Below are 16,069 nucleotides of genomic sequence, written 5' to 3'. Positions count from 1 at the left end.
TAGTGTTGGGGAAAAGGCATTGGGGAAGGAGGTTAGAGGGTAAAAAGAGATGAGATGAGTTGAGGATGACTTCTGTGAATCTGGGCATGAGAGGAATCATGGAAGTGCTTGGTGAAATCAGACAAGGCAATCTTGCCTCTTCAATATTTTAAGAGGGTTAAGAGACTATAGCTCTGCCTTGACCTGGAGGATAGAACTAAGAACAGAAATGAGACCACTTAGTCAGAAATCATTGAACTCAAGGTACTGAATCCTTGGGTATAGCCTTTCTTCAAATGGATGGATCTAGGCTCTATAAGATATGCCCTGTACCTAGAATTGACTACCTTCTAAAAATAGTCATGAAGACCTGAGTTCTAATCCCACCCCAGATACTTATCAACTGTGTGAACTTGAACAGATCATTTAACATCTCTTTCCCTTAGTTTCTGCATCTTAGAATTGGAATGATGATGGTGATGATAATGCCAACCTCATAGGATGATGGTGAAGATAAAATGAGATCATATTTGTAAAATGCTTTGCAAACCTTAAAGTGTTACCTATTTAAATGCTAGCTATTACCTATATCCCCCAATTCTCTTAGATTATTGTAGTTTCTTGTCATCTAAATGCCTAACTCTTTGTTATAAGATAGACTGCTTATTTCAGAAGAGTGTTCCTGGACTGTATAGTCTTGAGCCATGGACAACAAAGAAGATCCTGGCCTTGAATCCCTTGGGTAGTGGCTGAAAACAAGACTAGTAGCAATTTCAGGCAACTTCCCTGGAGGTGACCACTGGTATTTTGTCAGAGAATTCTGTAATGTCAGAAGTTGAAAAAAGTACCACAAACATTCCTAACTCATCTTAATGACTTTTCCCAAGTTATTAAATTTATATATCTAATTAAATTTCCTTTTATATTTTCAATTATTTTATCTAATGATTTATTTTTAATATTTTCAACATATGGTGTTGTTCAGTCATGTTTGATCCATATGATCCTACTTGGGATTTTCTTGCCAGAGATATTGGAGCAGTATACTTACCTGGAAGGGGTGATTCCAGAGATATTGGAGCAGTTTGCCATTTCCGTCTCCAGCTCATTTTACTGGGTGGGGGCGGGGAACTGAGGCAAACAGTATTAAGTGACTTGTCCACGATCACACAGCAAGTAAGTATATGAGGCCGAATTTGAACTCACATAAGTGAGTTTTCCTGATTCCAGGCCCATGACATTTACCATGTTAGAAAAACAGACTCCATTGATTTATTGTCTGCATTAGAGAATACAGTTTCCTTTTATTTGTCTATCATTCCCTCATTTAAAGCTTTAATACTAGTTTGAGGCCACTAAGTGGTGAGATGGGTAGAGTCTTAGACTTGGAGTTAAGAAGACCTGAATTCAAATTTGGTCTCAGATACTTAACTAGCTCTGTGACTCTGGGCAAGTAACTTAACCCCTCTCTGCCTCAGTTTCCTCAACTGTAGGATGGGGATAATAACAGCATAAAACACTTAGAACAGTGCCTGGCATTATATAGTATAGTAGTATAGTTTATAATGTGTGTATATATGTATATGTATACATGCATGTGTATATATACATATATATTGTAATGGAATTTATTAATTTGCTCATTGACAATGCTTTGCTAAGGTTTAGTAAAAATTCAGCAATTCAAACAGTTAAAGAAGAGAATCCAACTTTCCAGACCAGAGTCCAGAATCCAGTTTTCCAGATCAGAGTCCAGAGTCCAGAGCCCAGTTTTCCAGACCAGAATCCAGCTTCCTCCTGATGATATCTTACCACTTCAAGAAGACAAGAGAACTCAGAGACTTTATATGAACAGTTTTGTTTTGTTGGGTTTTGTTATCTCCTTCTGTTATTATATACCATCTGTGACATGTACTCTCTGCAGAGGCCCTCCCTCTGCAAGACCAATCTCAAAGCATCACGTTCATGAGGGACTGCCCCCTCTGGACAAAACTTTTCTCTCTCCCTTTTTCTATATTGATATTAACATATTATTAGTTAGCACAGGTTATTATTTTTGGCTGTTTCACTGAGCAAACTCATTCATTTTTCAAATGAAACAAAGGGAGGAATGTGGTAAAAAAACGGAAGTTTTAGCTGAATCATTTGAGAGTTGAGCGCATGCTACTGAAGCGGCTTTTGAAGGACTTCCCTTTTGGGGAGGAGACCACGACAAACTTCTGGGATGCCAGCTTAAAACTAAGGGAGCAACGGAAGTTCAGTCTCTCTGGCTTTTCAACTTAGCTGTGGTGGTGCACACAGTTTGTGTCCAGCTTTGGGTGTGCTGGTTCTCGGCCTGGCAGGCAGTTTGGGATTTGGTGAGTTTTATAAAGGAAAATAGACTAAGCTTAGATCTAAGATTATTCGTTTGTATTTCTACTTCCCTATTTCCCTAATTGGTATCACCTTTTGTTGTCTAATTAATTCCCAAGCAATAAAAACTAATCCCTCACAGATTTAAGTTCAGAGGCTTCTTTTACTTAGTGGTCTGGGATATATATATATACATATATATACATATATACATATATATACATATATATACATATATATACATATATATACATATATATACATATATATACACACACATATATATACATATATACACACATATATATACACACACATATATATATATACATATACACATACACACATATATATATATACACACACCTATATATATATATATACACACACACACACATATATATATACATATATATATATAAGCAAAAAGTTAAAAGGGGGAGTTTAATGCTCATATATCCAATTTTAAATCTCACAATATATAGTAGTATAGTAGTCACTATTGACATGCTTCTTCATGAAACATTTAGTGACAAAGGTAATTTTGTCAGCTTTGATTATAGTCTGCCAAAACCGAAGAGTACTAATATTAATTCATTCTCCATCTGTTCGTCCGTTCTTCTGTCCATCTACCTATCATCTCTTTTGCTGTGAATTATCTTCTACTCTCTTCATATTTTATTGTTATTTTTTTCTTTAAAATTTTGACTGATAGCTATTGCAGTGATTCTATAAAATCTATAAAATCCAAGTCATAGCCAAACATGTTCCTAGATTCAGATGGTGGCTCTGAGATCTCCATGAAAATCGATGTTATTCAGGAAGCATTTCCTAAGCAGCTGTGTGCTAGGAAAGATATGGTGATGACTTTAGTTTGCCCTCCCCTCCCCACATGTCCCCAATAACAACAACACAAAAAACCATGGAATCTCTTACTTTGAAAAGTTTCTTAATTTTCAGTGACAATGATGGATCAGGAAAGTAGACTAAGGTGAAAGGAATGATTTACATATAGTAATTATAATGCTATAAACACTTAAGTATGTATTATAAGAATAATTTTGCTGAGACAGAGCTTAGAGAAAGGAAAAATGGTTTCCAGGGGCATTGGTTAGAGTATGTGATAATTATGTTCATTTGGAAAAACAAATTGATTTTTAGCTTTCCTCCTTTTCTTTCGTCTTCAAAATTTTCACTTTTCTGCTTTTCCCTTTATTTTTTTTTGGTTTTTTTTTTGGTTTTTTTTTGCAGGGCAATGAGGGTTAAGTGACTTGCCCAGGGTCACACAGCTAGTTAAGTGTCTGAGGCTGGATTTGAACTCAGGTCCTCCTGAATCCAAGGCTAGTGCTTTATCGATTGCGCCACCTAGCTGCCCCTCTGCTTTTCCCTTTAGACTCTAGAGAGAGAATTCATTACATAATGTTATAGATCCTTATCTTTAGAACCAGGATCATCTAGTTCTCCTCTCCTATTTTATAGTTGAGGAAACTGAGACCCAAAGAGATAAAAATGACTTTCTCAGATTCACATAGGTGTGGAGGCAGAGTCAGGATTGGAACCCAGGTCATCAGACTCCAATCTAGCCCTCTTTCTGCTGCACCAGTTAGATGTTTGGCATTTGGAAGCATTGATCCATTGGAAAATGTCTTAGGCCTATGCAGGAAGTCCCATTATTCTCTCTTCTATCATTTGCTTTAATTTTACATACTTCACAACTATTTTAGGGGTCCCTTTTGGACTAAATTTCCATATGTGGCCCTTTTTCCCATCTTTCTCCCCATTTGCTATTTAGATTTTCTCTTCCTCACCTATATTTAAATTTTTTTTAATCGTAAAAAAATATTCTTTTTCAGCTTTTTTAATCATAAGTTTTCTATCCTTCATGTGTTTTCCAGGTTACATTCTTATTGCTTTCTAATTAATCCATATATTTTTCTGCTTAACATGTAAACCTACTATAAAAGTTTTTAATATAGCATTATAGCTATATGTAAGTATTATATACTTTTGCAGAGGTCAGACTTCTAGCAGCCAAACATCCAGAATACCACTGATCACTCAGAAGTGAAAAAGGTCTTTGAACACCCTAAAAATATGTCATAAAACCTAGGGAATTCACCTTTGTAGGTGACTGCCTCAGGCCTTCCCTTTGAACCTGCTGACCTAATCTTTGTCTTACATTATAGATTACATTAAAGGGTTGGTTTGTGAATGCACAGAGAGGGAAGCAGTTTAAGATGGCTTCTTTATCAAGATAAAGGCATACAAATTAACTTAATTTTTTTTTCTGAGAGCATTTGTACGCAAGATTATTAATGTGGTAGAACAAAGGAATACTAGGTCAAGATGAAGAAATGTAGTTGAATGACTGATGGAAAGGTTCGTTATTAAAGGGTTGGCATTACCTTGGAGTGAGGTCTCTAATGGAATGTCCCTGGGGATCTGGCCTTGGTTCTCTGCTTCCACCTCTCATTCTTTTTTTTTTTTTTGACCTCTTATTCTTCAAATCTCTTTTCTGCCCCAAATTACTTTATATTTGCATATTGGTACACATCAAAGGATCATGGATTTGGAACTAGAGGTCATCTAGGCCAAGAGAGAAAGCAGATTGCCCAGGGTTACATAGGTAATCACATAGGTGGTAAGTGGAAGTGTTAAGTTTTGACTCAGGTCCCCTGACTCCAAATTGGATCTGTTCTTTTTCTTTTCAGTGAACCATTCTGTCTCGGATGATATATCCTCTAGTAAAATGTAAGTTCCTTGAGGGCAGAGATTGTCCCACTTTTTTTTCTTTGTATCTACTTACATTGCCTTAAACATGGTGAGAGATCAAGGTTGAAATGAATTAAACTAATTTCTAATAAGCTGGATTGCCTGATTTCCCCAATACATAGCAGATTAGAAGCAAATTGCGTGGTCATAGAGCTTGGGGATAGGGTTACTTCTGCCAGAGGTAGACATATTGAAAGCAGCAAATACTGATAGCAGACAGCAGGGCTAAATATAGAAATATAAATAGCAGACAAAAGAATTCACACTTGTGAGGGGCCAGTCTTTACAGGACAGCTCCGGGCAGCATGAATAGAACCAGAGAGTTTTATTGTAATAGACAAAGCAGAAATAGCTGATGTTCTGAATTGACACAAGTCATCAATAAGTGAAATTACATTTAGTGTAATTTATTTAATATGATAGGAAACTAATCCATTTTAGAGGAATTACCATTAAAAGGGGATAATTTTTTGACACTTAAAAAGCAGACTTTAATGTGAAAAATTCACTGATATCAATGAGCATATTCTCTAAAGATGATGAATAAAGCAAGCTTTATGGTATTTTTTGTTTAGCTGTTGTGTACCATCCATCTTCTCCATTGTCTCCATCTTCATCATCACCATAAACATCATCAGCTTTCTTCAGTATTTCAGAGATTTGGGATTTGATTGGTAGTCAAGTTTCCCTTCACTAGCACTGATTTCAAACCCTCTCTGACTTGGTCAGCTATTTTAAAAAATTTTTTATAAAGGAATATTTACTTTAAAGGTAGAGCAAGAACAAATATACAAATATTCCTTCCTTCTCCATCTCCCAAGCCTCCAACCACCCAACCTCAGCTGCTCTGTTCTCCGGGGAGTGGAGAGAATTAGTTTCTCAGTTTAGCTAAATCCCTGTATAGAATCAATCCCACCAAGTTCCACGTCTAGAGTCTCTTGGACGTACGTTTTAGGATCCTGACCCTAGGACTCTGAATTTCCCTCTTGGGTTGGTAGCAACCTCCAGTTTAGAATTCTGTGCTCCAAGATCCCCATGGCTTGAGTTCCTAGGCCTAGGAATACAGTCTCTCCACCTAGAAGTGAAAAATACCAAAGTAAACCAGAACTTCAAGCCCATTTCTAGGGGATATCTGGCCTAGAGGAAGGGATATCTGGGAGAGGAAGGAGGCACTCCCTACTTTACTGCATGGCATTTCCCCAGTGTCTCATCACAATCGATGCCCCGTGCCAAGAGAGTGGCTCAAAAGTGGTGGCCATCTGGTGGCCAACCTTCTGGTGATGAACCTCTCTACTAATTTAGCTTGGTTGGTCCTTGGATGGTGTCTGTCCAATCCACAGCCAGGCATGTTCCCTAATAATTGACCTGTCATAGTTTTTACTCTCCTGGGATAGCCTTGCTTAATTTCTCAATAAAGCATTAGGTTGAGGGACCTTATAATAATAGAATTGTAACTATTTACATTAATTTAACACTTTTTAGCTATGAAGAAATATCTTGCTTGATCTTTATAACCATCCTCTGAGGTAAGTAGGTAGTTCAAGTATTATCTCTGTTTTCCAGATGACAAAATTATTACTTGCCCAAGTCACCCAGCAAGTTAGTGGACTCCAACCCAGATCTCCCTTTTAATGAGAGCATCTCTCTCTCTCTCTCTCTCTCTCTCTCTCTCTCTCTCTCTCTCTCTCTCTCTCTCTCTCTCTCTCTCTCTCTCACACACACACACACACACGCACACACATGCATGCACACATTTCATTATTACCACTTTGAGTTAAAATAGATACAGGAGGCCTCACTAATAGCTGGCTAGCATTTATGTATTATGTTTTTAACATTTGTTATCTTATTTGATTCTTACAACAAATCTGAGAGGTAGGTGCCCTTATTCTCATTTCACAGATAAGGAAACTGAAGTTGAGAGAGATGGAGGTGACTTGCTCATGGCCACACAGCTAGTAAGCATCTGAGGAATGTGGGTTTTTTTTTGTTGTTGTTGTTATTGGTGGTGGTGTTTTTCAATGAAGAAGGTTTTGAACGCAAGTCTTCCTAATTTTCACCCTAGGATCCTATTCACTGCAATCTCTAGTTGCCTCTTAAGAAGTTAACCCCTATTTTTTTCCTCTTTTGGGGTTCCTTTGACTAGATGACTGGTTCATCTGATGAATGCTGATAATATATGCTCTCTAGTGAAAGGATCCTTGGCATCTCCAAAGTTGATATAATTAAATGCCTTTTGCATGCTCAGTGTTAGGGATCCAATGACAGTGACAAAAATAATGCCTGCTTTCAAAGAGCTTACATTCTGTCCAGGGAAGCACAGTTACATGTCAGTGAAATACACTGTAGTTTGAGACATATTGTATCGAAAGCCTAAAAAAAAAATCATAAAACTGAAATTAGATGCTTCACCCAAAAAATCTTCAGACTTAATTTAATGCAGCACAGATGAACTATGTATGGAATTTTGATCATGACAATATCTCCTCACAGTGATGAAGAGAGAGGGACACAGAAATTTTTAAAATTAAAAAAGAGATGGTTGCTTAGGAACAACCTGATACTAATGTATAGACTATGGAAATTCATTAATTTACTTAACAAGTGTTTAGTAAGTACCATGCAAGTCATCTATTTAAGTTCAGTGCCTCAGTGCCTCATCATGGTGGAGAGGGAATCCTTGGATGTCAAACCTTGGAGTTGCATGTTCCAACATGGTCTCCCAAACTGAAAGGATTCCAGGCATAAGCCTGACATTGCCTATGTATGTTGTCTGAGGACCAGCCTGGCTGGATTAGTGGAGGCTCTTCACCAGAGGGGTGGGCCATCAGGTGGTGAAGATTTTGACCATATCAGCTTTCAAAGATCATGTAGTCATTGGTGTCAATAGGCATTTAATAAACACTCCCCTTCCCAAGCTAAGGCTTTGTCTCTGACATTCCCTTCCATTGGTCTTCTCCTTTGGAGTGTAAGTTTTTGGAGGCAGGGATTATTTTTTGCCTTTCTTTGCACCCCTTGGGTTTAGCACCGTGACTGGCACAGAAGAAGTGCTTCATTAATGATTGTTGACTAAAAGCTGACCTACTATGTGCCAGGCACTGTGTCAGGCTCTGGGGACACAAAAATAAAATCAAGACTTCCCCCGCCCTCAAGGAACTTATATTCTAAGTCACAGAAGAGTTGCATTCTGTGTCATTTGGCAGTTCCCATCTGGTCAGGTTGCATAATTTATTTTCTTGGAAAATAGTTCCTCTCAGTAAGGGACATTATTTTATTTTATTTTGTTTTATTCTATTCTAGTAAGATGGAGTAAGGTAATGGGCAACAGGCATGGCAGATGAGAATGGGCCTTGGAATCAGGAAGACCTGGGTTCAAGACCTGCTTCTGGCACACATTGGCTCTTTGACCCTGGACAAGCTACTTAACCCCTTACTGCCCCAGCCACTTCTCTAAAACCCCTAGGTTGTAAGGGATATAAACTGATCTGCACTGATAGAGTGAATTTTCTCATCCAATATTCCCTGTAGCAGTGGAGTCAGAGTACCCACAGAAAAAGGTGTTACACAACTGACTGATAATCAAAGAAAACTGTCCTACTTTCCCTTTTCCCCCTTTCTCTGTAAAGGGGGGAGGGGAAGAGGGCTGTCTTTTCCCGGTCAGTATCAATTGCAGATCAAGCCCTGTCCTGTAGAGGCCACTGTGAAAGTATTTGATTTGCCATCTCTTCTCCCCTGCCTCCCCCCGACTATCATGCAGCACTGAAGGTGCCCTGCCTGTGATTTAGCACATTTTCCCCTGTGGGTCCTGCTCTAGGGTGTTTTTGAGGTTAATATGAGCTCCAAGCACAACCTAGAATCCTAACGAGTTCAACACCTGTCATATAATGCTACATCAATGCTACAGTGGCACATACTTCGGTACCCCAGTTCCTGATGCCACATGTATGCTAATATGTCTGTGAAGGTTTTAGTGCATTGCTACCTAGATGGGGTCGAACCCATAGGCTCACAGTTATGCACAGACACACACATTTCCTCCTGTGGTTCTTGCAGAGAGACTGATGGGAGCATAAACTTTGACTTCCAAAGGACCTTAGATGATTGCCTAATGGAATTTGTCAGCCAGGACACTTATTGGCTTCCTCTAGTGCTTTTAAAAAAATTGAATTGGGCCTGATTAGTTGCATCCCCTAGATTAAATGATTTTCACCCCCCACTTCCCCCTCCCCAACCCCTATGAAATCACCATTATCTTTATTTTGGCTCCCATTCCTGCATTCTGGAGAAGCACCACTGCGTTGCAAATCAATATCTTTCTGAAGAGACAGTGTGTTGTAAATTGCCTAGACAGCATATGCACAGTTAGACTCTGGCTGCAATGCTGCTGCAGAGCCCGGGTAGGCTTCCTTCCTGGGAACTCCACAGGCAAGTCCATCCTATTAAAGAAGAAAAAAAAAATTAAGTTTTTAGGAAACGGACAATTGCAATGCTAAAGCCCACTAGATAGATAGATAGGGTTTCCTTTGTGTTTGCCTGGTTCATTTTTTTCATGTCCGGTGCACCGAGACTAACCTGTCTCGAGGGATTTCTGTTTTTTTTTCCTGCTTCCCCCCTCTCGGTTGTAGTACAGCCGTACCATTTCAGCTTGCTAGTGCAGAAAGATGTGAATTCAGTTGCTGAATGAGCCTGGCCTGACTGCAAACACATTGCTAGAGACATGTTAAAGAGTTGCAGGTGAATCTAGCCTGATCCAGAAAACAGCAAAACGGTAAGACGGAGCTTCTTTGGAATGGAGCAACATTTTTTTCTTTTTTCTTTTTTTTTTTTTTAATAATGGAGCATCTTTGCTAGCCTGCATCCAGACTATGAAACACTTATAACTTGAACAGGATTCATTTTGTGCATGTCATTTCTTCTTCTTTTTTAACTGAAAAAAAAATCAGCCCATAGGTTGATGCATGTGGTATTTAAACCTATAATCTGACATGATGCTCCACACATCACAGAGTCTCTTAAGGCTCCCTAGGATATCCCTTGTAGTTTGTAAACATCAGCATCATGATTAGATGCGGAAGAGGCTTAAGGAATGTATCTCTTTGCTATAGCTGAGTCTTATTTGTCTTGAAACTAGCCTTATTCATTACAGCCTAAAGAGATCTCATGGATGATTTTTCTGGGTATGCTTGGCTGCATGCCCTCTGGGACAAGTGAGTGAAGGACGGGGGACCACTTTTTCATCCGGGTAAACTGATGTCCCTGAATTCATTCTTGATCTGATCTGATTGGAATAAATATCTCTAGTATGTAAGGGATTTTTTGGCTCTCCCTTCCCCCCCAATCTCTTTTTGGGGGGTATGTACCATATTGAAGTGCACCTGCTTGAGGTGTGTGCTGCATAACAGAGGTCAGTAGGTAGGTATTTTACATCATTACATCCGTGGTGGCTATCTGAATGTAGCTCTTCTGCAAATGCCTGATGCCTAGTAGAGTGCTAGTATTTCAAATGTTTATGGAGTACTCCAGCATGTGGGAGATCTGGGGGCAATGGATTTGCTTCTCCCAAAGAGGCATTTATCTGGTCTTGTGAGAGATAAAAATGGAAAGTTGGGAGTGTATGCCTTAATTGGGAGGGAGCTTGAATTCTTGTTTTCTTTGTTAATTAGCAAAGTGTTTTATCTTGATTGAAGATGAAGGACTTCTGTTAAGTGCATTGTAACCGAAGCCCAAGTGGGACCAGTAGATGTTTCTTTTTAGTTTATATAAGGATTGATTTCTTGTGGCAGTGCAGAGGACACATTCATATCATGTACATATTAGGGCCCTCAGCATTTGAGTTTGGCTCTAGAAGGGGATGCTTTGATTATGCTTACTAAACCACAAACAGTAATGCAAGTCAAATGCAACTGGGGAGTTAGAGGCTGAATAGTAGTTGGAGAAAACAGTTAACTTCCTCCTCTAATATGGTGGTCATAAGCCTATTAGCTTTGTGCAACTTAAAGTATTGAAGAAAGAAAACTTGCTTATATAACACATATATTAAGAAACTTAGAATGTCTTAGTTTTTTTTTATCATAAATTTTTTTTGGGGGGAAAAATCTTTCAATATTCTATAGCACCTGGTTTGCTTCCCGTCAGGATGATGGTTTACCCCCAACTCAGGTGGTTATTAACATGCTTTCCCAGGAGTGTTGGTATTTTTTCTGGATTTGAAATGTTTTTTGTGAAAATAAAGATGGAGAGAAAGAGCATATTCTGTCTTGGATTTCATTTTACCCTGTTTGTTTAAAAAAGAAACTAACTGTTCCTATTTAGGAGATGATACACCCTGTGTTTATGGTTTCTTTTACTGTCAGAGAAGTGATATGTACAAGCTATTTTTATTTCTACTTTCACCTTGTCTTCAATGTGAGATTTTCCCAGTCCTGGCCTTCTGGTGATGGATTTGTACCTGGTTGAAAAAAAAGTAACTGAAAAGTCTTGTTGTTTAGGACAGCAGACTAGCAGGGGGTTGGTTTTTTGGGTTAAGCTTTAAAAATCATTTATTTATTAAAAATATTTATTAACTAACCCCTCCGTACAAGGAAGGCACTGAGCTACATGCTGTGGGAGACATGCAGGTAAATTAGACTTGCTCCCTGCCTTGATGGACTTCAGAGAGGTAATTTTCAGCTCTTCCCAGATTATTGTCTTACTTTCTGATGAGTCACTAAGTCAATGCTTCCATGATTTTTACCCTTTCCTACCTACAGTATTTGTCTTCAGAGGCATGGTTTTTTATTTTTATTTTTTACTATATTTTGAGGGTTGGAATGATGGGAAAGAGATAAGACACAGAAAAAGAGAAATAGTTGACTTTTCTAAATTTTATATGGAGACGAGAATACCATTTCCCCTTCTGACCTCCCTCACCCCCCTTTTCCTTGGTGCATAACACTTCTAAATTAAGGTCCCAAAATAACTCTCTTCATGACAAAGTTTGGGGCCATCAAGAAATGGGAATTAGAAAAACTCTACTCTCTATAGAGCTTCCGGAAGAACGATGAGTAGGGAATTTATTAATTTAGAGGAAAACCTGTATTAGTTTTTGTTTGGGCTTTTTCTGTGGCCAGGTGATTGATCAGGGTGATTAGGCCCCTTTTGTTTCCATAGAGAATCCTAGCATTTTGGAGTTGGGAGGGACCTTACAGGGATCTTAGTTGGACCTCCTGGCCCATGTAGAAGGCACCTTGGTGACATTCCTGACAGGTTGTCATTCTGTCTTTGCTTGAACACTTCTGGTGACAGGTACACACATTCATGAGGCAGTCCTTTCCATTTTCGGACAGCTTGCTTGTTTAGCCAGGGAGCTACTTCCTCTTGGCTGAACTATTCATCAGGGAGCTGAATGCACCTTCTGGTCCTGTTCCTTCTTTTATTCTGTTCTCCCCTCTCTCCTTGGTCAGGTTCTAATTCCTCACTCTCGACAGGCCGGGGATAATAATTGTGGAGTCCTCTTCTTCCCATAAGGCTATTTTCTGGGACTTTGGGGTGGGGGTGGGGCTTAAAATGATCTTCCTATTTAGCAGCTTTCTCACTAAGGTCGTAGATTCAGGAAGGTGGTGACTTGTCCAAGGTCACTCAGTGAAGTGGGATTGGGAACTGGATTCCTGACTTTAACCAGATTAGAGTTTCTTCCTCTATGGGACCTTGTCTTCCATAATGAGACATTCAAAGACCCCAACGGAGTCACTTGTCTTGAGTTAGACCTAAGAAATGGGGGATGGGAGAGGTTAGAAGGGTAATGGCATATTAAACAGTTTTCCATTTGATGAGGTAAGCCTAGCTCCATCAGTAACTGGTTCCTGCTCGAATTTCTTCCTGGTATTACTGGTCCTAGATCTAGCTAGTTTTCTGAAGGAGGATCATTTTCACAAAGCCCAGATTACAGACTCCAGTGCTTATTGTCCGTTTGTTTTCAGCAGCTTTCAAAATCCTGAGGCTGAGTCAGTGAGCAAGCATTTGTGGATGCCCACAGGACATTCTGCTAGAGACTTGAGCATCATTTCTTTAGAGGCTGAAAATAATCATCTAGTAATGTGAAGTGATCATGTCTACCTCTCTACCAGAATCATGATCCTTCAAAGAGGGGCAGCCAGACATAGTGGATATGACACTGGACTTGGAATCAGAAGACCTATGTTCAAATCCTATCCAAGACACTTGTCAACTGTGTGACCTTGGGTAAATCACTTAAATGCTGTATGCCTCAGTTTCCTTAGCTATAAAATGAGGGGATCGGACTAGATATTTTTTAAGTGTCTTCCAGCTTTAAATCTGTCATCTTTGGATCTTTACTTCATCCTAAGTCTTCTGGTCTCTCTCAGTTTACCTGAGTTGGTTATAGAACTGTCCAGATTAAATTGTTGTATGAGATTGGGGGATGGAGCAGGGGAGGGGGAGAGTTACTTTGCCCAAATAGGGCAACATGAGAATTAGAGTCAAGTTAGCTCTGTGTGAATCTAATTTTAGGGAGAGGTAGGATCAGAGAAGATTCATAAGCTTCTGATTTATCTCTTTTGAGTGTCTTGTGCTTCCCTTCTTCCTGTTCCCATCCCAGTAGAGGTAGAAGCCCAAACACTGTCCAGTCTTGTCTCTAGTTCATATGCCATGTGAATACTGGAGCAGCTATGTCTTCTCCCTCTCTTGTCCATTCCTAATCCACTCTGACCCCTCCCATTAAGTTTCCTTTGCAGCTTTCCAGGTATTTTGTAGCTCCCATGCAATTCCTTATTGTTGTTTTGGTGGGGAGCAGGTTGAGGTAGAAATAGTGGATATGTTAAAGTGCCCTGGGAATCCTGGGCTTATTGGTTTAAAGCCAGAAAGGTAATCTAACTAAAGAGGTACAATCAGTCCAACCCCCTCATTTTACACATGAGGAAACTTAAACTGATTTTTCCATGGTCACAGAGGCAACGGAGGATTCAAACTTATGTCCTCTGACTCCAAACTGAGCACACTTTCTGTTGTATCATATTCTCTTCATCAGCTCATACTAACTGGAGGGAGAAGAGTGTGCTTTCTGTGTACATCCATTCCTGAGTGTTTGTGACAAAAAGACCTTTTTATAAAAAAGAATTGTTTTTTTTGGTGGGGGGCAATGTCTTGGGATACGGTTTGAGGAGTTCATTTCCCTCCACTGTTCATCCACAAATGATGTCTTGCCAAGAACAGAGTGGTTGATGGAGAAATACTTCATGGAAACATTGGGTTGTGTTTTCAGATGGCAGATAAACAGCAGGGTATGGACATCTGACCAGTTTCCTTTATTCCCATCTGAGGGTTCAGTTAGGATTCAGTATCGACTGTCATAGAAAATGTTCACACAGCTGGAATTGATGGGACCAGTCAGGACTTTATTAATGGATTGCAGTCAGTTTCATTATTGTTGAGCTTTCAACTCATGATAATAGAGAGAACTGACATTCAGGAATTAAGAGGTTTCTGCCCCTCCTAGGCTTCCCCCAGGGATCTTGTTCCCTGAGTTTCTCTTCATAATCTGTGTGCGTGTGTAGTGACCTCTGAGCTTCTGAAAATTTTAAGCGCATTGAAAGTCATTCAAATATTTTGCTTTTATGAATTCCTTTGAGGAAGCTGTGTTCAAATAAGGGACAGGTTTTGGGGCCAGAATAGTAAGAGCATCAAATTTTAAATTGTGTAACATTAATATTAAAGTTAGTCACTCATCTCTCATCCTAGCATTAATAATAAGTGTAAACTTTATTTTAAAGGATGACTACTTTGGATGAGGAGACTTAAGTTGTATTTGTTTCTATCACCATCTGTTCCTGAGCAAGAAGATAGTACACAACTTTATTTCTCCTTCAGGGAAGGGATTTAAAAATATTTTTAATCTTTATTTTTAAATGCTGTTCATATGGTTACCAGGGGAAAGGATTCATACCCTAATGGATCAATCAGCAACTACAGAGGTGGCTTTCTTTGCAGTTTCCTTGTTTAATGATCTTTCTGGAGGCTTTATTTTTTCATGGGAGATGGTATATCTCAATGAATATTTGAAAGACATAAACATCAAAGGTAGAAACCAACTTACTTTGGTAAAAAGTGGAAGGGAGTTGTAATGAAATGGATTGAAGGGAAAAACCAAGCCCTTCCCTTAGCAGTCATCAGATATGGCAGGGGTAGGCTTCCTGAAGAAGTGGCAGAAAATTATTTAAAATGTTTGACTATGTCGAACACTAGAAAGTACACATAAAAAGAAGGAATCCTATTGAATGAGCAAATATAATATTATGTTCAACAATAGTCTGTTTTATTGCTTCCCCACCATTTTCATACTATGGAAGTTTTGGAATTATAATTAATTTTAGCCAGACTCCACTAACACATTATTTCATATATTTCAAGAGGACTCTTCTAAATATACAATGGTTCTGTCTGCATAGGTGAGCAATAAGACATGACAGTTGAAAACATGGGAGCTGATGAGATTAAGCAAAATAGTATAGGGAGAAGAGTGAAAAGTGCCCAGGACAGAGCCTTGTGGGACATCCAGGACTAGTGGGCATGACCTGGATGAAAATCTAGAAAAGGAGACTGAAAATGAGGGGTCAGATAGGTGGAGAGGAGTACTAAGAGAGAATGTTATCACAAAAATCTGGAGAGAAGAGAGAATCAAGGAGACCATCCGTGTCAGAAACTGTGGAGTGGTCAAGAGGAATGAGCATTGAGAAAAGGCCATTTGGTTTGGCGATTAAGAAATCATTAATAATGTGAGGGGCAGCTAGGTAGCGTAGTGGATAGAGCACTGGCCCTGGAGTCAGGAGTACCTGGGTTCAAATCCGGCCTCAGACACTTAACACTTACTAGCTGTGTGACCCTGGGCAAGTCACTTAACCCCAATTGCCTCACTAAAAAAACAAACAAACAAGAAATCATTAATAATTTGAGAGAGAGAGTAGTTTCAATT

At 39.1% G+C, this 16,069-nt stretch overlaps 1 protein-coding gene across 4 annotated transcripts in view; it reads left to right on the top strand.

Moving 5' to 3' along the window:
- CDK14 (cyclin dependent kinase 14) overlaps positions 1-16,069 on the top strand; it is a 673,880-nt gene that overhangs the window by 144,826 nt on the left and 512,985 nt on the right. The window contains exon 1 of one of the 4 annotated variants that reach the window (XM_043967183.1): positions 9,508-9,528. The exons of 1 other annotated variant lie outside the window; for it this stretch is intronic. The gene's annotated coding sequence lies outside the window, so the exon portion shown is untranslated. Of the gene's footprint in view, positions 1-9,507; positions 9,529-9,559; positions 9,872-10,138; positions 10,516-16,069 lie in introns of those variants that run through there. 2 more of the 4 variants (XM_043967181.1, XM_043967182.1) reach the window with 2 other exon arrangements.

This window comes from Dromiciops gliroides, chromosome 5 (assembly GCF_019393635.1).
Source record: "Dromiciops gliroides isolate mDroGli1 chromosome 5, mDroGli1.pri, whole genome shotgun sequence".
Classification (NCBI taxonomy): Eukaryota; Metazoa; Chordata; class Mammalia; order Microbiotheria; family Microbiotheriidae; genus Dromiciops; species Dromiciops gliroides.
The sequence above is the reverse complement of the archived record's forward strand: the minus strand, read 5'-3'. Positions and strand labels throughout refer to the sequence as shown.